Source organism: Rhinoderma darwinii, chromosome 2, assembly GCF_050947455.1.
Source record: "Rhinoderma darwinii isolate aRhiDar2 chromosome 2, aRhiDar2.hap1, whole genome shotgun sequence".
In the NCBI taxonomy this organism is placed as follows: domain Eukaryota; kingdom Metazoa; phylum Chordata; class Amphibia; order Anura; family Rhinodermatidae; genus Rhinoderma; species Rhinoderma darwinii.
Window position 1 is genome coordinate 451636540 of NC_134688.1, and position 23119 is coordinate 451659658.

The 23119-nt window shown below is 41.5% G+C and overlaps 1 protein-coding gene across 1 annotated transcript in view; it reads left to right on the forward strand.

Moving 5' to 3' along the window:
• The window catches only part of JAM2 (junctional adhesion molecule 2), a 97080-nt gene that overhangs the window by 30787 nt on the left and 43174 nt on the right, over positions 1-23119 (forward strand). The gene's annotated exons all lie outside the window — the stretch shown is intronic.

Here is a 23119-nt window from a genome sequence, read left to right on the forward strand (position 1 = left end):
TGGTTTTTTAATAGTAAAGCAGTTTCTAAGGGGAAAAAGTGGGTTTTTCATTTTTTTTTCACATTTGTTTTTTAAATTAACTTTATTAAACTTTTTTTTTAACTTTTTTACTAGTCCCACTAGGGGACTATAATATGCGATTCTCCGATCGCTATTATAATACACTGCAATACTTTTGTATTGCAGTGTATTACTGCCTGTCCGTTTAAAACGGACAGGCATCTGCTAGGTCATGCCTGCGGCATGATCTGGCAGGCATTCATTACAGGCAGACCTGGGGGCCTTTATTAGGCCCCCCGGCTGCCATGGGAGACACTGACACTCGGCGATCTTATCGCCGGGTGTCGGTGGGATGAGAGGGAGCTCCCTCCCTCTCTCCAAAACCACTCAGATGCGGTGCTCGCTATTGAGCACCGCATCTGAGGGGTTAAACGGGTGAGATCGATACTAATATCGATCTCCCCCGGCAGAGCAGGGACGCCCCCAGCCCTCAGCTTCCTCTGGCAGCTGAGAGCAGTGAGATTTGACAGCTCCCTGCTCTGTTTACTTATTCCGATGCCGCGACGTAAAAAGGCTATGGCATCGGAATAAGGCCCATTAGTGACCGACGTAGAAACACGATGGGCCGGTCACTAACGGGTTAAAGGGAATGTCTCTAATGTATTTAATATTAGTTTCAATACTTAGATTTACGTATGTAGAAGAGAAATAATGTTTTGTTCTGTGTATTTTCTTTATTTTTTTAAATGTAACTATTTTTTTTTTTTTTTAATTATTTTCAGTACAGCAGGGTGTGTTCTTTATGGCCGCTCAAGTGAATGGGAGTAAATTGACAGATAAGTGTCATAGATTATTAGTCTCCAGGAAGTGGTGCAGTACAGTCCCTGTCCCAAACAAGGATTGATGGGGGAGCAGCATACAGAGCCTTATCTGTGTGTATAGATTTACTAACCTGCGTTATCTAGAACTCCATTAGTATAACCGCTGTCTTTAAGCTGCTCTTCCTCTAATAATAATGAGATGACTTGTCTCATGCTGTCCCAGTCTATATAGCAAAGCTGACAAGTGAGCTACAGAAGAAGGAAGCGTCCGTTCATTGTCTGCTCTAGAGACCAGTGTAAAAACGGGAATACTTCAAGATTTTTTTATTAAAGTGGAAACTCAAATAAAAACGCCACCAACATTCTTTTAAAAATAGGTTTATAATAGAAACCTGATTTAAATAATATGTAACCTTCTGATCATATATTCTCTTTAAACTATTTGATGGTCATTTGGGCTAATTGAACTGTTTAAAAAGGATCTGTCAGCTGTTCTGAAATGTCTATTTTAGTAAACACTTGTATTTCCCATGCAATAACAATTCTGAGACATATTTACTTAGAACTCTGAATTGTGGCATTCCTCTATTATTCCTCCGGGAAATGTATGAAAAAATTACCAACTATGCAATACAATTCCTATTGTCAAAAAGGTGTGTTTCCAAACCTTTTAACATAGAGAAACTCTTGGGAAAAAAAAAATCTTATCTCGGGGAACCCCTGACAATTAATAATTTTCAAAAGAGAAAAAGTCTAAAACAAGTAATACAAATAAAATAATATAAATACAACCTTTCCCACTTTAAAGGGGTTATCAAGGTTGGGGGCTATTTTTTTTATACTGATGACCTATCCACCTATAGCCTGTAGAGTAGCGCCAGGTAAAAGAACTTTAAGGGCACATTTAGACGTGTCAGAATTTTTCCGCTGAAAATGTTTCTGCAGATTCTTTGTGAATTTGCCGCAACATTTTAATATTTGACAGGTAATTCAGACGTTGTGGATATCACGGCAGACTTGCTGCAGATTTCAGCCTTTGCAATGCAAATGCTGAGATCCGCAGTGAAAGTCCGTTTCTTCTCCGCAACATAATGTGCATTCTGCGGAGGGAAAATTCTGCACCGCAGCCTAAATTCCGCACAGTTATTTTCCGCAACGTCTGAACTAACTTTCCTAAAAATGTATAGAAAACAAATCTAAAAAACGGCTGCTGCAGAATTCCACTGCGGACTGTCCACAGCACTGTGTAGAAGAGATCAGAGAAGATAGAAGCAGTGAAAGAGACCCGACATTCAGCTGCCCGATCGCTCAGGCAGCAAGCTAAAACACGCGCCGTAAATAGTTTATGGCGCGGGCTTAAGGACCCTGACTGCCGGCCGTAAATACACAACCAGCGGTCGGGAACCGGTTAATAATACTCACAAAATGTCAGGTACAAACAAGCATATCAATTTTAAATCACGGCAGGCCAAGTAACTGCCCAACCCTGGGTCAGACATTAGACTTTATCGGCTGATCGTTGCCCTGTTTACATAGGGCAATGATCAAGAATGAGCGTTCATGTCAGTGGCCCATGTGAAAGTGACTTAAAGACTATGTACACCTTTGAAACCGTGTTTGTGTTTTTTTTTTATAAAAATGTCTATCAGTGTGTTTGGTTCAACTTTCAAAATACTTTTTATGAAAAATGTATTTAACTTTTGAGATACAACTTGTCACGTAGGGTTTGTGGACCCACTGGGCCGTACCGCCTTGGCGGTATGGCAGCTGGCCAACAGGGCGTAGGTCAAAGTCTATAGTTCGTATAGAGTACCTGTGGCAGCTCGGTCAGTAGCAAGGCAGGCTCGGCTAGGACTAGACAGCGGGTAGACGTTAGGCGTGAAGTAGCAGGACAGGCGTAGAATACAGCACAGCATGACTACAGCACAGCACGGGACTTGACCAGGATAGCACGGGATACAGGAAACACTGGGAACTGGAAAACACTGGCAGACAAACTAGGAAATAACAAACAACAATCAGGCATCGAAGCAAGGGGCTGAGCCCCTCTTATAGTCCAGGGCACTCATGGGAGGATTAAACATTAAAGTCCGGTGCGCGCGCTGCCCCTTTAAGGGCGGGCACTAACGTGCCTACGGGACCCGGCCGAGGTGAGTGGAAGTGAGAGCTGAGGAGGAGACGGGCCAGCGCTCGCAGACCCATGGCTGCGGCCGTCAGGAGGAGAGTGAACCTGACGGCCCGCAGCCACGGACATGACACAGCTGCTTTGTATCCTGTATACAGAGCAGCTGTATCGTGTGCTGAGACCTGAATCCATCAGGACCGCGTCACTGACCGGTTCAGTGAAAGCGAGGATCCATCTGTAATCGATCACATTTAAGTTATGAACTCAGATGTGATCGTCAAGTGCTCGATCTTGCGTGTTAGAGACATGCAGGACCTGCTGACACTGAACCCGTCAGTACCGCTTACCTGACATACAGGTTTCAGTGCTAGGTACAATTGCTCTGTATACAGGAGACAAAGCAGCTGTATTTCAAAAAGTAAAAATAATTTTTAATAATATGTAATTAGAAAATTGCACCAAACACACTGATAGACATTTGTGTGTGTGTGTGTGTGTGTGTGTGTGTGTGTGTGTGTGTATATATATATATATATGTATAGTGTGTGTCCTCAGTGACTTTATTTTATTTACTATAACAGACCACTTTCAGGGAATTCACAGGTTTTTTTGAGACCTGTCAGAGAATATTGGTGGTGTTCCATGAACTAAGTCCATGGATGTCCTGAAGAATGTTTTGATGTAGTTGGTAATGCACAAAATATAATTTTCGGATGTAGGGCCGGTTCACATCAGCGTCAGGCTTCCATTCATGGGTTACGTTCGACCTTTCCGTCGGAGGAACCGATGAACGGAAATCCAAACAGAAAGCATAGCGTTCCGTAAGGTACCATAACGTAGTCGACTATGTTTCTGCTGAAGAAAGAAAATCTTACAAAACGGAAACAAACGGAAACCAATTGCAACGGAAGAATTACCACTGAAATCAATGGTAATGTAAACGGAAGCTATGGTTTCTGTTTGGCTTTCCATTTATCGGTCCATTGACGGAAAGTTCTAGCGGAACCCATCAACGGAAGCCCGACGCCGATGTGAACACACCCTAATTTTAGGGTTTAGGGTAAACTGCAACTTCTTTGGCAGCAGTTGGCAGTTTGTTTTTGTTCTCTTCTCTATATTGCACTTGGCTATATGTGTGTTACCCAATGCAGTGTCTATGGGTTAGTATGGTACATAGGTGGCAGTGGTACCACCCTGCAGTGGCTTCTGGAACAGTGACAGCACTTGCCAAAAGTGATACAGTACACCGATTCAGATAGTGGTCCCTTTGTGCACTATTGTCATGTGACTTGTAGGCTTCTCATGGTTTAGGTTCTTAGGCACTCTCCGTTTTCCAATCATTCCTTTTTGCCCCTGAGGACAAAATTGTATTTAGCTGCACATCGCAAAATGTATTGGCCTGTTCAGAAACTGTGTATATGTACAAACATTTCTCATCTCTGTGCACAAATCCATAGTCTTTTGCTAAAAAAAACCAAACTAACATGCACAAACATAGTCACGGAAAGATGCTGCACTGATACTGTGAAATGTATTCAACTTTTTTCAAGCTTTCTGTGCATTCACTTTAGTGCCGAGACTAGCGTTCTGCGTGAGAGGGTGCCCAGCGGGAGAACCTCAGGGAGCGGCTCCGCTCCAGGACTATGTATTTATCAGCCAGGTTGTGACCACAAGTCGTTATGAGGAGGGAATGTAATGAATAACAAAATAAATAACTATAAATAGGATTATCGTCCACAGATCAAAAAATAAAATATATTTTGTATAGTGAAAAAATATACAAATTTCCAATATACTTTCTGCGTAATTTTTTCAAGAGCTCTTCTTGCTGTCCTTCATTATGAACCTTCATTGTTAACTTCTAGGGGGATAATAGTCTGCCCTGGTCATGTACTCCTTACAAGACAGTCAATTTTATTTAACATGGGGATCCCATTAAATGACTGCAAGCAGAGATCTTAAAAAACACGAGGAATTAATACAGAAAGTATATAGAAAAGTTGTATCATTTTTTTTTTCCATTTTACCAAAAATATTTATTTGCTTAAACTGGAATACCCCTTTAATAATGGGTGTTGGGGCTTTGAGCGGGTTTTGAACTGGCGTATAGTGAATTTTGTGATCAAACTTGGATGTAGCTGCTGCTGAAGTTATTATGATTTTAGAAGCCTGGCTTTGTCGATTGAGAAAACAAAACATAGTCGACCTAGTGGAACAATGTTGGACCTCAAGTGGAGCATACAGCTTTTATAGCCGGCATTTCAAAGGATCTATGCAGTAACCCTGCTCCCTGACCAAACCGAGAATAATGTGGGCCCTTTTAATCACTGCAGTAAAGTAAGTGAGTCATGTACTGGCTCACCGTCAAACACTTTATTTTATCTTTTTTCTTCTTCTTCGCTGTAGCATGTTGGAAATTTAAGAACTAATCTAAAACACTGAGAGTAAATGATAAAAAGTTAAAGACGAAATCAGACATGAGACATAACCTGAAGCTCTTGGGCACCAATGCAAAATCTGTAATAGGGGCCCCCCTATCACCCTTGATTTGTAGTATTGGTATCCTTATATGGAGCAGAAGGACCCAGATGGATTTTTTGGGTTCCCCTCCTGCTCCTGCTCTCCCTCCGCACCCACTATAGTTACGCCCCTGAATATCTTTTAGAATGTTTCACTGGTTTTAAGCAAACAAAAATATGCATTTAGATACGAAACAATTTTAGTGGAAGAAAGGCCACCCATGCCTGTAGAACTACTTGAGAAATTCTGCACTGCTGGACCCTTCAGTTTCTGGGCATCACTAAGGGCCACTATTCCTATACCCTCACCAACGTAATTTTCTGATATTCATAAATTTGAGTACACATTAGTTCAGCCTAAATGCATTCAATGCTGGAAAATTCAGGTGTGATTTCAATTAACCCTAATATTCCACTCCTGACATGTCACACTAGTAGGAGTCCAGGAAGCTAAGGTACGAGGGGCTGTTTGTAGAGCTGCTATAGCTGTTCCTGTGCTTGCTGTGACATGGAGGAAACAAGGTGGTCACTGGTGATTTCATTTTCCTGACTAACAAAATAATAACTGTACGGTTCACGATTGTTTTGTATTTCTTTTATTTTTTTCTTTTAACCCCTTAATGACCAGCCTATTTTAGACCTTAATGACCAGGCCATTTTTTAAGTTTTTCCATCGTCGCATTCCAAGAGCTATAACCTTTTTATTTTTGCGTCGACATAGCTGTATAAGGTCTTGTTTTTTGCGGGACAAGTTGTATTTTTTAATAGCACCATTTTGGGGGACATTATTTATTGATTAACTTTTATTAACTTTTATTTGGGGGGAAATAGAAAAAAACCTGAAATTTTGCCACTCTTTTTTTGCGTCCTAAATCTACGCCGTTTACCGTGTGGTATAAATAACACAATAACTTTATTCAGCGGGTTGTTACGATTGCGACGATACCAAATTTGTATAGTTTTTGTATGTTTTACTACTTTTACACAGTAACAACGCTTTTTTTTCTAAATGATTTGTTTTTGTGTCTCCATATTTGAAGAGCCGTAACGGTTTTCTTTTTTCGCAGATGCAGTTGTATGAGGGCTTTTTTTTTGCGGGAAGACTTGTAGTTTTTATTGGTACCATTTTGGAGTAGATGCGACTTCTTGATCACTTTTTATCACATTTTTTTAAAGTCAGGATTCGCAGAAAACAGCAATTTTTCCATAGTTTTTTATTAAATTTTTTACGGCGTTCACCGTGCGGGTTAAATAATGTAATAGATTTATAGTCGGGGTCGTTACGAACGCAGCGATACCAAATATGTGTAACTTTTTAACTTTATTTTGTTTTTTTTTAATAGTAAAGCATTTTGTAAGGGGAAAAAGTGGGTTTTTCATTTTTTTTCAATTTTTTTTTCAAATTAACTTTATTAAACTTTTTTTTCACTTTTTTACTAGTCCCACTAGGGGACTTTAATATGCGATTCTGCGATCGCATTTATAATACACTGCAATACTTTTATATTGCAGTGTATTACTGCCTGTCCGTTTAACACGGACAGGCATCTGCTAGGTCATGCCTGCGGCATGATCTAGCGGGCATTCTCTCCAGGCAGACCTGGGGGCCTTTATTAGGCCCCCGGCTGCCATTGGAGACACTCAGCGATCGTATCGCCGGGTGTCGGTTGGAGAGAGAGGGAGCTCCCTCCCTCTCTCCAAAACCACTCAGATGCGGTGTTCGCTATTGAGCACCGCATCTGAGGGGTTAAACGGGTGAGATCGATACTAATATCGATCTCACCCGGCAGAGCAGGGACGCTCCCAGCCCTCAGCTGCCTCTGGCAGCCGAGAGCAGGGAGATTTGACAGCTCCCTGCTCTGTTTACTTATTCCGATGCCGCGACGTAAAAAGTCTATGGCATCGTTAGTGACCAACGTAGAAACACGATGGGCCGGTCACTAACGGGTTAAATATTAAAGGCTATGGACACCTTTTGAGGGCATTTTTTTCCCATAAAGATCAGTCAGTGTGTTTAGTGTAACTTTGTAATTAGTCTTTATTAAAAAAATCGTTTTACTTTTTGAGATGCATCTGTTCTGTATTCTCTATACAGAGCAGCTGTATCACTCGTTTTACACTGAATCCGTCAGTCCCGCGGACCTGACGGGTTCAGTGTCGGCGGGTCCTGCACCTCCTGTGACACGCAGGATCCACCTGTAATCGATCACATCTAAGTTATGAACTTAGATTTGATGGATAATAGGTGGATCCTGTGTGTGAGAAGCATGCAGGACCCACAGACACTGAACCCGTCAGTCCTGCGGACCTGACGGGTACAGGATTTAGCGAACTATACAGCTGCTCTGTATACAATTTCTGTTTTAGTAAAAACTAATTATAAAGTTGACTGACACACAATGACTGACATTTTTATTTAAAAAAAATACATAAAAATGCCTTTTAAAGCTATACATGCTCCCATTTAAGAGCTTCTTCTCCTCCTATATTACAGTGACACAGTTTTGTGATTTACGGTTTGGATTTCAGGCCCAAGATGCATCCAGATGAGGCTCCACTTACAATATATTTCATTTTATATATATATATATATATATATATATATATATATATTATAATGAAATATATTGTAGTCAATAAAACCGATCCTGCTGGTAAAGTGGTGGCAATCAAATTTCACAGACTGCCCACTCATAATTGTTATTGCCTCTTCCCGGAACGCACGGCAAAATCTATGGTCGCAATGCATAGAGACACTCAAGAAGTAAACACTTACACTCCCCTGTCATAACAAACTTAGAGATGTTTGACATGTGAGCCTTAATTCACGGTATATCCGATGCACGTGGCATAAATCGCTACACTTGATTAATGAACACGGTAATGGAAATTCCCCTTTAGCGTTTAACCCCTTGGATACAATGTGTAATCTCATCCGTGCCTGTGTGTGTTTTATAATAATTCAACGTATATCTTGGCTTCTGAATAGCTACAAATGCAGCTCATGTAGTGACCAGAAAAGGGAAGCTGTTCTCAAATAATTCATAACTTCATTTACAATTCATAAAACACAATTCAAAAAGTATCTTTTAGTCCATAATGCAAAGAATCTGAAAAAAATAATAGTCCGTCTCAGGCCATAGAAATCCGTTATCCCTAATGGAACCAATCTAAACTGCCAATCGATTTATACACATAGAAGTATCCCACATGCGTAATATATCTAGTAAAAATCAAGAGTCATAGATCCAAAATGGCAGTAAAGTACAGAGAGCGCAAAAAAGTTAATGCAGGGATAGAGTATGACCTGGGGCTGACTGGACAACGATGCCTCGACCCGCGTTGTGTCGTCTGCTTATTCAAGGTGTGTGTAAATGAAATAAGTGTGAAGATGACTCGTTTCTTGGAGACTTCCCAGGCTTTCGATTGGTCTCCTGTAGTTCTAACTCTGCAGCTTTTTTGTTTTTTCACTCACTTGTATAAGTAATGGCACAATGTTTTTATAGAGGAGCTCCAAAGATCCTGAAGAGGTATGTACTGCATATTGTATTTTGAGTAAACTTGGCAGGAATAGCGTTGGGGTCCCGTTCTGACGTTCCGTCAGAGCATTCCGTCAGAACGGGACCCTGAACAGACACAAACTGACACAAACAGAAACCAGAGGTTTCCGTTTCCATCACCATTGATTTCAATGGTGACGGATCCGGTGCCCATGGTTTTCGTTTGTCTCTGTTGTGCATCGGACTCCGTCGTTTTGCCGGAAGCAATAGCGTAGTCGAAAGCAGTTGTTCCATTGCATGAAGGACACAATCGGTGCCCGACGGAACCCATGGACTTTAACGGGTTCTGTCTGGTTTCCGTCATGCTGTCTGTTGTTTTACTGGAAACAATAGCGCTTCATGTGAACAGAGCCTCCAACGCAGATGTGAACAGTGCCTTGCACTCACAATCCGCCTGTTAGGCTGAGCTTGGAGGGAGCTAATACAATAAAGAGATTTATCAGGAATACACATTTATAGCCTATCCTTAGAATAAGTAATTGATGTGTGATTGGCGGGTGACTTGGGCTGTGCTGCATCTGGAAAGACGGCAAAGGGGCTACGGCCCTTTCACTTTACTGATTGTTATAGGTTACTGACATAAACGCATTGGGCCCTGTCATAGCCCTAGAAGCCATTGCTCGGTCTCTCTCTGCTTCAGCGTAAGTTCAAGGTAAATCTACGCTTTAAAGATTAGTAATCCGTTACTGTTTTTGTGTGATGATAAAGGAGAATATATTCACATTGAGGTACAGTTGAGATCAGATCTAGAAGGCCACAATTGCATTCTTACATTAATAATACAGTCGTGTGCCGTTCCGCAGCTCATACAGACATCAGGTTATTTTATACGTTATATAGTCCTGATGCTGGTAAAATCCACTTGGAAATGACATCAACAAGATTTTAACGCATTTCAGAACAGCCATGTTTTCTCTCACAGTTATGAGTGTTTGAAACAATGATCTTACATGAATGTGGAGATGTAATGTTCCCTGGGACATATTTGGAGATAGCAACTTTGCTAGTCCATTTCTTTGTATTAATTTCATGACCTTCTAGGGAACTTTGTCTCGTAGGATCTTTCTTCATCTAGAGATGACTAGGAAAAGTAAGAAAAATAACCTGCAGATATCAGGGGTGTTAAAACTCAATACCAAAGAACATGGGATCCATTATAAAATGGCTGCAACCACTGGGTCCAGATGTAACAGGAAGAAGTAAGACTATCCCCACTCCTGAAAGATCTGTGTAGACCCCATGATGTGCCACAATCGGAGACAAACTCCGGTCTACGAGGTAACAAACGTTACATTAATATATAATCAGAATCCAATAAGAAAAAAATCTCAATAAAAGCTTTGAAATGAGCATTAAAAGGGTTGTACACCCACCGATCGCGAGATCCTGGGTCCTGATCCCCACCGCTCCATTCAATGTCTATGGGACTGACGGAAACATCCAAGCACTGTACTCCGCTATTCCATCATTCCCAGAGACATTGAATGGAGCAGGAGCACGCATTCTCGACCACCGCTCCATTGAATGTCCTCCTTACTGCGGTCACGACCCCCACTCTCGTGATTGGTGGGTGTCCCAGTGGTGAGGCCCTCAGCGATCAGACCATCAACACCTATTCTGCAGATAGTTGATAATTATCGAATCTGGTACAATTCTTTTAAAGGGGTTCTTCCGTCAAGACAACCTCAGTTTATATGACTTATCATGGCATATGAATATCATAGAGGACAATCCCCATCTGTAGGCTAGAGTGAGGAGCTGCTAAGTAAAAGCTACTCCTGCCCTGCGGGACTTTGTCCGGCCATGTATTTGTATGAAGACCATTTTAACAATCTCAGACGAGCCCTTTAACCCCATGACACATTATCACATACATATACGTGATAAGCGTTATAGAGAAGTATGGAGCACGCTCACGGGCCTAATCGCGCTGTTTCTGGTCGTTTAACCCCTCAAATGCTGCAGACCATCGTGACCGCCGCATCTGAGGCGTTGAAAAGAAGGGGGCGGCCCCCTCCGACAGCTCATCGGGGGTGCCGATGGTTGTCATGGCAGCCCAGGGGTCTAATGAAGGCCCCCAGGACTGCCTTAACTCTGTGTCTGTTAAGCTGTGTCTCAGAAGCCTGTGAATATGACAATATACTCCAATACATTAGTATTGAAGTGTACTGTCTAACGATCGCTGGTTCAAGTCCACTAGGGGGGCTAATAAAATGTGTAAAAATAAAAGTTTAATAAAGTTATTCGTAGTGAATTTATATTTTTTTTTAAATCCTTTTCTCATATTTCCTCTAAAGTAATGTAGAAAAAAATAAAATAAACAAAATTGGTATCACTGCGTCCATAAAAGTCTAAACTATTATAATATAGCTTTATTTAACTCGCACAGTGAACGCCGTAAAATACTAATTTAAAACTCCAAAACCGCTTTTTTTGGTCAGTTTAGCTGTCAAAAATGTTTTAATAAAAAGTGTTTAAAAAGTCATATGTAACAAATGGTACCAATAAAAACTACAGCTCGTCCCGCAATAAATAAGCCCTCATACCGATCAATCGACAAAAAAATTACAAAAGTTATGGCTCTCGGAATGTGGTGAAACAAAACCATTTTTTTGAACAAATAGTTTTTTCTTTGTGAAAGTAGTAAAATATATAAAAAAAACTCTATAAATTTGGTATCTCCATAATCGTATTGAGCCGCAGAATAAAGTGAAGTTGTCGTTTTTACCGCACGCTAAAAGCTGTGAAAACGAAAACCCCAAAAAAATTTGGGAATCACAGTTTTTTCCAATTTCAGCCTGCTAAGATTTTTTTTTTTCAGTTTCCCAGTACATTATATGGTACTTTAAATGGTGTCATTAGAAACGACAACACCTCCTGCAAAAAATAAGCCCTCGAACCACTCTGACTGAAAAATAAGTTATGGCTCTTGGAAGGCTGGGAGTGAAAATGAAAAATAAAAAAATGGCTTAGTCCTTTAGGCTGTTTTCTTGGACCGTCCTCTGACATCCATATACCCTATTAGGGTTTGTCCAGATGGTACAAACCCTTTAATTACTATTTTATATGTTATTTCTATACAGGGTGATGTCATCACTTGAAACAAAGCCATGAAAGGTTAGATGGTACTGTACTCCAAAAAAATTCTCCTGTTCTGCTGTGTTTTTTTTCTTTTATCATGCAATATACACATCACATATTGTGAAGAAGTTTTACTTTTAGTACATTAAGGTCTGTACTGCCAATGCATATGCCCTGCTATATCTCCCTGGAAATTACTGATGTTGACAACCATGAGAAGGGTAATTAAGACCTATGACGATCATTCTAGTGATCCTAAATTCCCAGGAAAGTGGCTTTTTTAATGACCCCTGTCTTTAACGTTGTTTTCATACCATGACGGGCTATTTAGGTCTGACTGCTATGTACTCCACACTAAGTGATAACACACGGGACCTAAATTTAAACACAAAACAAAAGAAAAGTGTCACATAAAATATGCCCCGTCACCAGCTGTTACATTCCTGTCTAGGAAGCAAAAGAGGAGGTAAAAAAAGGGAATATTCTAGTCTAGAGCAAAGTTTCCTACGGACACAGACAAGAACCACCATCTACCAGGACTCAAGCTGACACTTCATTTAGATCATTTTCTTGTTTAGCCTAATATTTGGAAGTAAAATCAGATTTAGGGTGACCAGATTGCTGAGATGCCTTTTGTGGCTGGCATTCCTGGGCTTCTCCACATACCACATAGTTGTGATGAGCCGGTAGCAGCATCTTGACGCATTCCTCAAAATCCAAGGATACATTTACGGCCAACGTCATTAGAGATGCCACCTGGCCCTAGGTTTAGAGCAGAACATACGTCACTGGCTGCTGTCGGTATCCAAATCAAGTGTTCCGCTGAATGCCAAGCCTCCTGGTCTAGTTATGGAGTGTAGAAGGTTCCTCCATAAAGCCTTGATAGGAAGGAGATGGTCATTTTCTGAAGTCAACCAGTATTCCGATCAGGCTTTATTCACACTTAGACTAAAAGATATGGAATTGGATAACTGATGTTACAATATTATCTTATGTAAAACAAAAGTACATTACGTGTTCAGTTTTTTTTGTATAGGGCTATATTGTATAACATTAAAAGGCTTTTCACATCACAGACAGCCGGTCTGGCACCCTTGACCCCAGGAAATATCAAATTTTCCCTGCAACGGCCACTAAAGGAGAAATGTAGTATTACATGTGGCCGTTCAAATTGTTAGTGACTTTCCTCTCGGGCTCATAGTAGGGGTTTCTCTATAAAATATATTTTATCTGTCAGATTGTCAAGTGTGTAGTGTCTTACAAAGTAAGACAAAAGCCGAGGGGCCCCTGCATGTTGGCAATGCAAGGAAATTTCTACAAATGGTAAATTTGTTGCACAAATGTATTTAACTGAAATCCGTTTTTCACATCTGAATGGGGCTGTTTCTGCAGCATGTGCATGTATTTTACAAACCACAGTCACAAAAATCACTTCAATAAATCTGCCCTGTGTGAACATATCGTAAAAAGTTTGTCTGCTTTAGACAATCCCTACTTATTAGAAACGTACTTTGGCAATACGCTGATAATAAATTTTCACCTGCCGGAACTCCCAGCGATCAGCTTTAATGAATTGGAAACCTGGCAGTAAGTGTTCATTTTCCCTGCAGCGCCACCACAAGGGGAAATAAAATATCATATGCCATTCAAATCAATGGGTCGTCTAGGTAATAGAGGACAGGTCCTCCACAGCGAGAGATGCTCTTTGTAATCGCTCTTCATTCTGACCAAGTGATGAGGATCCTGAACAAGGCCCCCTACTCTATGAACTCAGAATTACATAATAGGATATATAAAAATGGCCTTTCTAAACTGGACAAGCACTTTAAGGGGAGTAAAACAATAGGTACAAGCTTTGTGCATTGGAACAACCATTTGCACCAATGTTCTAGTGGCAAAACTACCGCAGTAGCAGATATTGCGGCCGGGGTCTCAAGTTAATTTAAAAAAAGTAATTGTAAGTAAAAAAAAAAAAACACGTGCATTTTTTCAAATAAATAAACTTTATTAAATATAATTTTTAAAATAGAATATACACATTCGGCAACATATAGCTACGCCAAACAAAAAATAAAGTTACGACCGCCGGAATGGCAAGAGAAAACACAAAAAAATTGTCCTGGTCCTTGAATGGAGCTGATAAATGTTTATGCTTGAAAGGGGGGGGGTCATTCAAAATGTAATACTAAAAGTTCTCCGTTATGTCCACTGCTAGAGAAATGTGCGGCTATCCCCAACTTCCCCTGACGATAACAGCAGATCGGTGGAGGTTTCAGCAGCGGGCACTCATTAAGAGAAGACCTTTAAGCTTAAAGGGGTTTTCATCACCATGGCGACAAGAAACAAACAAATCATAATTTATTCAAATATTTATTCAAATATTATTTTTGTAATTTTTGATTTACAACCAGCTTATATTCTCTTACATTAAAAAGCCCTGATGTTGCTGAATATTTTATTTTCTTGTTTTCTAAAAGATAAATTACGTCAAGGAAAATGACACTTGATGAGATCTGCAGTTCTCACCCGTTTCTTTGTTCGGCTTAGGTCATTCAAGGTTGATACAAAAATGTAACTGGAAAATGTGTTGTATTTTTAGCAGGTGTTAATTTCACTTAATATTTCATGTGATTTTCAGAATGATATAAACCTTTACATCTGTAGACTGGTTATACGTTTATCATCTTCACATTTTCCCTGATACCTTCTATGTTTGTCATGGCTTTATCTATTTTAGACTACCCTTGACTTAGGGTATGTGTGATGCCAACAATTTGTTGTTGGGGCCCTTGAATTAAGCATTTATCCTATACTTAGGTGGTCCGACCTTTCAGTCTGCCCTATTGGCATATAAGAGAACTCGTGTTGGCATCTTTCTGTTCCAAGTGCTTTTAGAAAATCTATAGCTGGCATTAGACATTACATTTTTGTCGATGGGATCCACCAACAATGTATGGGACAGCCTCCCTGTCATGTCAGGGGAAACGGGGATCGCACCGGTTAGTTTGGCAGCTGCTTATCGCTTATTCTTTATGGAATTAACAAACTTAGCCAAACAGACGTATCAATAAGTGTGTCAAGAAGATCGCTGGACAGGTGTCTTAGTTCTATGGTCAGCATTATCTTTGTGTGCAATTATTACAGCAGAGTTTACAATGCAATTAAAGAGGTTTTCCCACTATCGGAAGTAATGGCATATTCGGTAGTGGTCTAACTACAAGGACCATCATCGATGAGAAAGTGATGGTCATTGTAGTTGGACCATCACCAATGAGAAAGTGATGGTGGTGGTCCAACTACAAGGACCATCACTTCTACATCCGTGGTGGTCCCTGTAGTTGGACCATCACAGATGAAGTGATGGTGGTCCAACTACAAGGACCCCCACTGATCCTCAGAATGAAGAGGTGCAATGCCAGTTAAGCGTTGCCGTTCCTTTATCAATTTTCCCTGTACAGCAACTCTCTCAGCCATACACTGAGATGAAAAATTTCATATTGGACCCCTGTCCATTAATTTTCAGGATCATCAGAGGTCCCACCAATATGCCACTTGCAATATGCCATAGCAGATGGGAATACCCCATTAAAAATGGACAATTACATATCTTGCATATCTATTTGGTTAATCATTTCTCTGAGCCCAAAGCATCCCAGCCCAACACTGTAGCTGGAGGTAAAGATGTAGCAGAGCTGTAGTTGTTAATACAAGTTTAAACATTTATGTTTATACATAAAGATAACCTATTATGTTAAACTGCAGTCCTATGTAAAACCACATACAAGACATGTTTATATCTCCATAAATTGTGTACATTGCTAACCTCAGCTCTGCTACATACCTATCAATATCAGAACCTGTTTATATTATCTATATGTAGAGACTCATTCTAACTTGTTGAAGATGTAGTTTGTGAAACCTGCTTCTCTTTCTATATATGGAAGGATTGTTCTTGATATACAGACCCTGTATATGTGTCCCGTCCTCTCACGCGCACCGTGCAAATTTATTTACTGTGCTCTGACAAAAATGAGAACATAAGACTGGTGAGGACAAGACTTCTACTGGGAGAACTTCATACGTAGAGCACGCTGGAATAACACATCCCGCCTGGTGGCAAAATGATTCTCTGCAGATTATTCTTCTTCTGTCGTGACCCAGTGACAGTGAATGTAAGGTCTGCTCCGAAATCTTTGTTTATATGTAAAAAGAGATAAAGATGAGAGAAAATTCCTGAGGATTCAGAAATAGGCAAGAAATGTTTATAAATATCAGGGGTCTGTTACCAAGGACTCCTGGACACCGGTGTATTTGATATGCATATTTTATTCAGTGGAGTCATACACATGGTCAGATTCAGGGGCATAATAAGTAACCATAGGGCCCTCTAGACAAACTTGGAATAAGGCCCGACTCCACCATGACCGATTTCTGGACATTGAATGCTCATGGTTATTTTGTTCTCCGCTCACCCACTCCCTACTGATTTTTCTTGGTCTATCATTAATCTGTGTTGAATTTTTCACTGCCCCTTCCTTTGTCTAAAGTGACCACTTTTGGCCCCTAGTGGAGATGGACTCCCTTGGCTGCTAGGCCCCATAGCAGCTGCTATTCCGGCAACCCTGTTAGCTATCCCCATAGCCAGATTTTTTTTACATCTGTATTTAAAATATGTAACGTCTTATTTTTGGTCATATTATATCTACTGGTCTGGATTACAAACCAATAGTGGACTTGTAAGAAGGTCAGTGTTTAGTGAGTGGGGCCCTTAACCCTGACACGGGAGCCCACCCGAGGATGGTGCAGTAATGGAAGACACTGTAAAGTTCAAAGAAACAAGACTTTAACTCTGGCTGGAGCACAAAACTTAATAGACAACAGTGGTACTTAGTGTAGCAGTTGGGTTGGCACACAGCTTGGTGGTTAAAGTCTCAGAAGGGCAATTAGATTGGCAGTTAGTCTCTGAAGGGCGCTTAGCTTGGTGGTTACAGCTATGGTCCTCGGTCACACATGCAGACAGGGGGGACTAGGCCTTCACCCGCCCACAATACAGGATACACACTGGGTGAGGTCCAAAACCACATGCAGGATACACACACAGAGCGTCTTCTGGTCACTGAGCACTCTCGCTGGCACACCCAAGTTAGGCCCCATGCACACGACCGTGCCCGCAATCACGTCCCGCGATTGCGGGCACGGCCGGCCGCCGACTGACAGCCGCATTTTCGGGCCGTGCTCCCATACAAAGTATGGGAGCACGGCCCGCAAAATGCGAAAGAACGGACATGTTCCATAATTCCCGGAACATTTCCATGGCACTGACACCCTTCCGTAGTGCTACAGAAAGGTGTCAGTGTTCAATGAAAGTGAATGGCTCCGTTTTTGCGGACCGCACTTGCGGTCCGCAAAAACTGAGGTTTTTTGCTGTCGTGTGCATGGGGCCTTACATAGCACTCTAGTTAGGGTCATGATGCTGGAAGTAGTCTGAAACCACACAGCAGAACACCCAGGGTTTGCCTTTTCAGCAACGAATACTGTCACGATCCAATCCTCCTCCGATTCTCTGTCATTCCATCAGTCCCGAGCGTACTTCACTTGCACCTGACAGACTCTCTCTATACGCTCTCCAATCATAATTGATACTCTGAGTCTGGCTTCACAATTGCACGGAGACTGTATGGTGCCACGCTACTGCACCCGTCTTCCTGACCAGAGACCTTGCCAACCCAGCATGGCAGTCTGTAAACAGAGCAAACCTCACAACCTATCTTAAAGGTACAATACCTGTGATCAAAAATGTGTACGGCAATGTTTACGGGGTGCTGAACAATGTGTACTATGTGGTGTTTCCATAATGCACCATGTTCTCCTGTTGAAGCAATGGCAGGGGAGAATACCTACAGTGAAGGAAATAAGTATTTGATCCCTTGCTGATTTTGTAAGTTTGCCCACTGTCAAAGACATGAACAGTCTAGAATTTTTAGGCTAGGTTAATTTTACCAGTGAGAGATAAGAAAATCACATAGTCAAAATTATATATATTTATTTGCATTGTGCACAGAGAAATAAGTATTTGATCCCTTTGGCAAACAAGACTTAATACTTGGTGGCAAAACCCTTGTTGGCAAGCACAGCAGTCAGACGTTTTTTGTAGTTGATGATGAGATTTGCACACATGTTAGATGGAATTTTGGCCCACTCCTCTTTGCAGATCATCTGTAAATCATTAAGATTTCGAGGCTGTCGCTTGGCAACTCGGATCTTCAGCTCCCTCCATAAGTTTTCGATGGGATTAAGGTCTGGAGACTGGCTAGGCCACTCGATGACCTTAATGTGCTTCTTTTTGATCCACTCCTTTGTTGCCTTGGCTGTATGTTTTGGGTCATTGTCATGCTGGAAAACCCAGCCACGAGCCATTTTTAATGTCCTGGTGGAGGGAAGAAGGTTGTCACTCAGGATTTGACGGTACATGGCTCCATCCATTCTCCCATTGATGCGGTGAAGTAGTCCTGTGCCCTTAGCAGAGAAACACCCTCAAAACATAATGTTTCCACCTCCATGCTTGACAGTGGGGACGGTGTTCTTTGGGTCATAGGCAGCATTTCTTTTCCTCCAAACACGGCGAGTTAAGTTAATGCCAAAGAGCTCAATTTTAGTCTCATCTGACCACAGCACCTTCTCCCAATCACTCTCAGAATCATCCAGATGTTCATTTGCAAACTTCAGACGGGCCTGTACATGTGCCTTCTTGAGCAGGGGGACCTTGCAGGCACTGCAGGATTTTAATTCATTACGGCGTAATGTGTTACCAATGGTTTTCTTGGCGACTGTGGTCCCAGCTGCCTTGAGATCATTAACAAGTTCCCCCGTGTAGTTTTCGGCTGAGCTCACACCTTCCTCAGGATCAAGGATACCCCCACGAGGTGAGATTTTGCATGGAGCCCAGATCGATGTCGATTGACAGTCATTTTGTATGTCTTCCATTTTCTTACTGTTGCACCAACAGTTGTCTCCTTCTCACCCAGCGTCTTACTTATGGTTTTGTAGCCCATTCCAGCCTTGTGCAGGTCTATGATCTTGTCCCTGACATCCTTAGAAAGCTCTTTGGTCTTGCCCATGTTGTAGAGGTTAGAGTCAGACTGATTAATTGAGTCTGTTTACAGGAGTCTTTTATACAGGTGACCATGTAAGAGCTGTCTTTAATGCAGGCACCAAGTTGATTTGGAGCGTGTAACTGGTCTGGAGGAGGCTGAACTCTTAATGGTTGGTAGGGGATCAAATACTTATTTCTCTGTGCACAATGCAAATAAATATATATAATTTTGACTATGTGATTTTCTGTTTTTTTTTATATAATCTATCTCTCACTGGTAAAATTAACCTAGCCTAAAAATTCTAGACTGTTCATGTCTTTGACAGTGGGCAAACTTACAAAATCAGCAAGGGATCAAATACTTATTTCCTTCACTGTATATAGTATAGGATGTGATGGAACGTGACACTTCAGCAGATTTTTCACGTAAATGAAGAACCTTACCGTAATCTTTGCAGCATTTTTATTAACATGGTGCCCATATTTTGTATTTTACGGTTTACATAACTTGCAGCTATACTGTACTTCAAATGGAAGAAATCTTTTTTTTTTAAGAAGGTTCCCAAACTGATAATGCGTGGTTAGTTTTCACGGCAGATTTTGTGAAAGACGGGTCTATTTAATTTGATCACATGCTTGCTTGGAAGCTTATGAAGCATGAACATTTTATTTGGTGTCCCTCTAGAATCAATTATCTACATCTCTGCAAATTTTACCATGGAGTTTCAGAGCCAAAATACAGAGTCCTTATAACGTCCTGCATTCCGGCCTAATCCCTGGAAGATAATTGCAAGAACATTCTAATTAAAAGTCTGGCATATTTACTAAGTGCTCTGATTGTACGGGAGGTGAAATGAACAGCCCAAGCATTAGCCAGCAGTGTCCCCTCACAGTTTAGGGTCATTGAGTAAGATATTTGCTGTGGCCTGGGGCTATGTATCTGGCTACTGAACTAACACAAATTGCTCTATTAGAGCATGGATTGCAGACGGATGTTCTCACACGTGAATTTTGGAACATAAAAATGAGAAAGGATGTTCAAGAAAAACCTCAGTTTACCCCATAATTTTGTCAGATGAGTCACATGTGGATCTGTAGTCCCCTGTTCCTATTCATCTTTCAGCTTCAGTAGCCATGTTTTTTTTTCTCACCAGCTTCTCTATTAGGAAGTTCCTGCCCTTGTTTCTTAAGGGTATGTTCACACAGAGTTTTTTGATGAGGAAACCGCGCCGCAAAACTCGTCAAAATTGGTTGAAAATGCCTCCCATTGATTTCAATGGGAGGCGGAGGCGTATTTTTCCCGCGAGCGGTAAAACCGTCTCGCGGGACAAAGAAGGGACATGCCCTATCTTCGGGCGTTTACGCCTCTGACCTCCAATTGACATCAATGGAAGGCAGAGAAAGCGTATTTCGCTGAGTTTTATGCCCACGGTGCTCAATGGCCGCGGGCGAAAAATGGCGCGAAAATTTTTGCGGCATGCAGACAGAGGAAAATATGCCTCAAACTTCAAAACTGAATTTTGAGGCAGAATTTCCGCCTGCAAAAAACTCAGCCTTATGCTGCAGCATGACTCACTTAAAGAAGCTCTGTCACCAGATTTAAGTTATGACCATTTTCGTATTTATGCAAATGAGGCTTGCAAAAGTACAACTGGGCGTGTTGAAAAGTAAAAGTACAAGTGGGCGTGTATTATGTGCGTACATCGGGGCGTGTTTACTACTTTTACTAGCTGGGCGTTCTGATGAGAAGTATCATCCACTTCTCTTCACAACGCCCAGCTTCTGGCAGTGCAGATCTGTGACGTCACTCACAGGTCCTGCATCGTGTCAGACGAGCGAGGACACATCGGCACCAGAGGCTACAGTTGATTCTGCAGCAGCATCAGCATTTGCAGGTAAGTAGCTACATCAACTTACCTGCAAACGCCGATGCTGCTGCAGAATCATCTGTAGCCTCTGGTGCCGGTGTCCTCGCTCGTCTGACACGATGCAGGACCTGTGAGTGACGTCACAGATCTGCACTGCCAGAAGCTGGGCGTTCTGAAGAGAAGTGGATGATACTTCTATACACAACGCCCAGCTAGTAAAAGTAGTAAACACGCCCCGATGTATGCACATAATACACGCCCAGTTGTACTTTTACTTTTCAACACGCCCAGTTGTACTTTTGCAAGCCTCATTTGCATAAATACAAAAATGGTCATAATTTGGCCAAAAATGCTCGTTTTTTAAAAATAAAAACGTTACTGTAATCTACATTGCAGCGCCGATCTGCTGCAATAGCAGATAGGGGTTGCAAAATCTGGTGACAGCCTCTTTAACAGGAGAGACAGGGAGGCAATGATATCTGTGCCTACATCATTTACAAAGAGACAAAAGCAATACTATCTGTGCCTACATCATTTAGATAGGGACATTGAGGTAGAACTATCTGTGCCTACATCATTTAAATAGAGACATTGAGGTAGTACTATCTGTGCCTACATCATTTACATAGAGACAGGGATGCTGTACTATCTGGTACCTCGATACTTTACATAGAGCCAGGGAGGCAGAACTATCTGTGCCTACAGGAAGAGGAAAGGAGTGAGCAGCTTTGTTCTCTTTACCTTGCACTGATCATAGAGGTCAGTGTAGGTCATGGAAGATCCATGTGAGCGCCCTCTGATGGCTGCTCGTGTGTCTTTTTCATGTCAGAGAGAAGGGGCATGTGCAGGGACAGCTAACTACAGATGAAAGCTGTGTCCAGGATTTTTTTTTTTACTCTATTGCAGAGCTCAGTGGCTCTTTGAATCACTTCGCCATGCACTGCCCCCTTAGGACCTGCACTAAACTAAACACAGTGTAACAGTTTTGCTCCGATAAAGGGGTGTTCCCATCTGGGACATTTATGGCACATCCACACGGTATGCCATAAATGTGAGGGTTTCATCTCTGGGACTCCCCTGTTTGGCACTTCACAGAGGAGGAGATGAGGTGGAGTAGTGGCTATGCATGTGGGCAGCTGTTTCCATTGTAGTTTATATGTGTCCATAACGCCCATAACTTAAAGTGGAGATCACCGCGCTGAACAAGGGACTAGGGGATCCTCATTCTCGGGAGTCCCATAAGTGAAACCCTCACCTATCAGACATTTATGACACACCTTGTGGAATTGCCAATAATGTCTTCGATAGGAATATTCCTTTAAAAAGTTGTGCACCCGATTTACAGAAAGAGTACTGTTTACCTGCCTCTATGTAAATGCCAAAGCCATATATAGTACTGCCTTCCTGTCTATCTGTGACATAGTCATTTACAGAAAAAACAGGTAAGCAGTACTATCTGTGCCTGCATCATTTACATAGAGACAGGGAGGCAGTACTATCTGTGCCTATATCATTTAAAGGAGAGACAGTGCCAGATTATTCTATAGACAAAAGGATTTGGCACAGATAGTAGCACCATACTACACTGAAACAAGCACAAAGATAGGGGTCAAATTGCTTACAAATAGGCCATTACTATGCAATGATTCCCAGTGCATATTTCTTTAAAAAAAAATAATTCAAAGAAGAAACACTATTCAAATACAAGTTGTAGGGTTGAGTAAAATATAGAGAAAACATTTGCATCAGAGATTTTCCCCTAATATAGAGATATTTCATTTGAAGGGGTTTCTGGGACTTTAATATCTGACTACTGGCACCCCTGCTGATCAGCAGAATATTTGAATGTCACCAAGCTGCAGTACTAGGCCTAGCCATAAATGTTTTTATGGCGCTGTGTCTGTGTAAACCATGATGGGGAGGTGGCTCTTGGTAAAAAAAACAAAAAACGCTGCATCCCCTAAATAGAGCCGATTGTCCCTCACCAATGAGTTATTGATGGCCTATCCTAACGGCCCATTAAGATTTTGGATTTCTTTAGAAGTCCTGTTG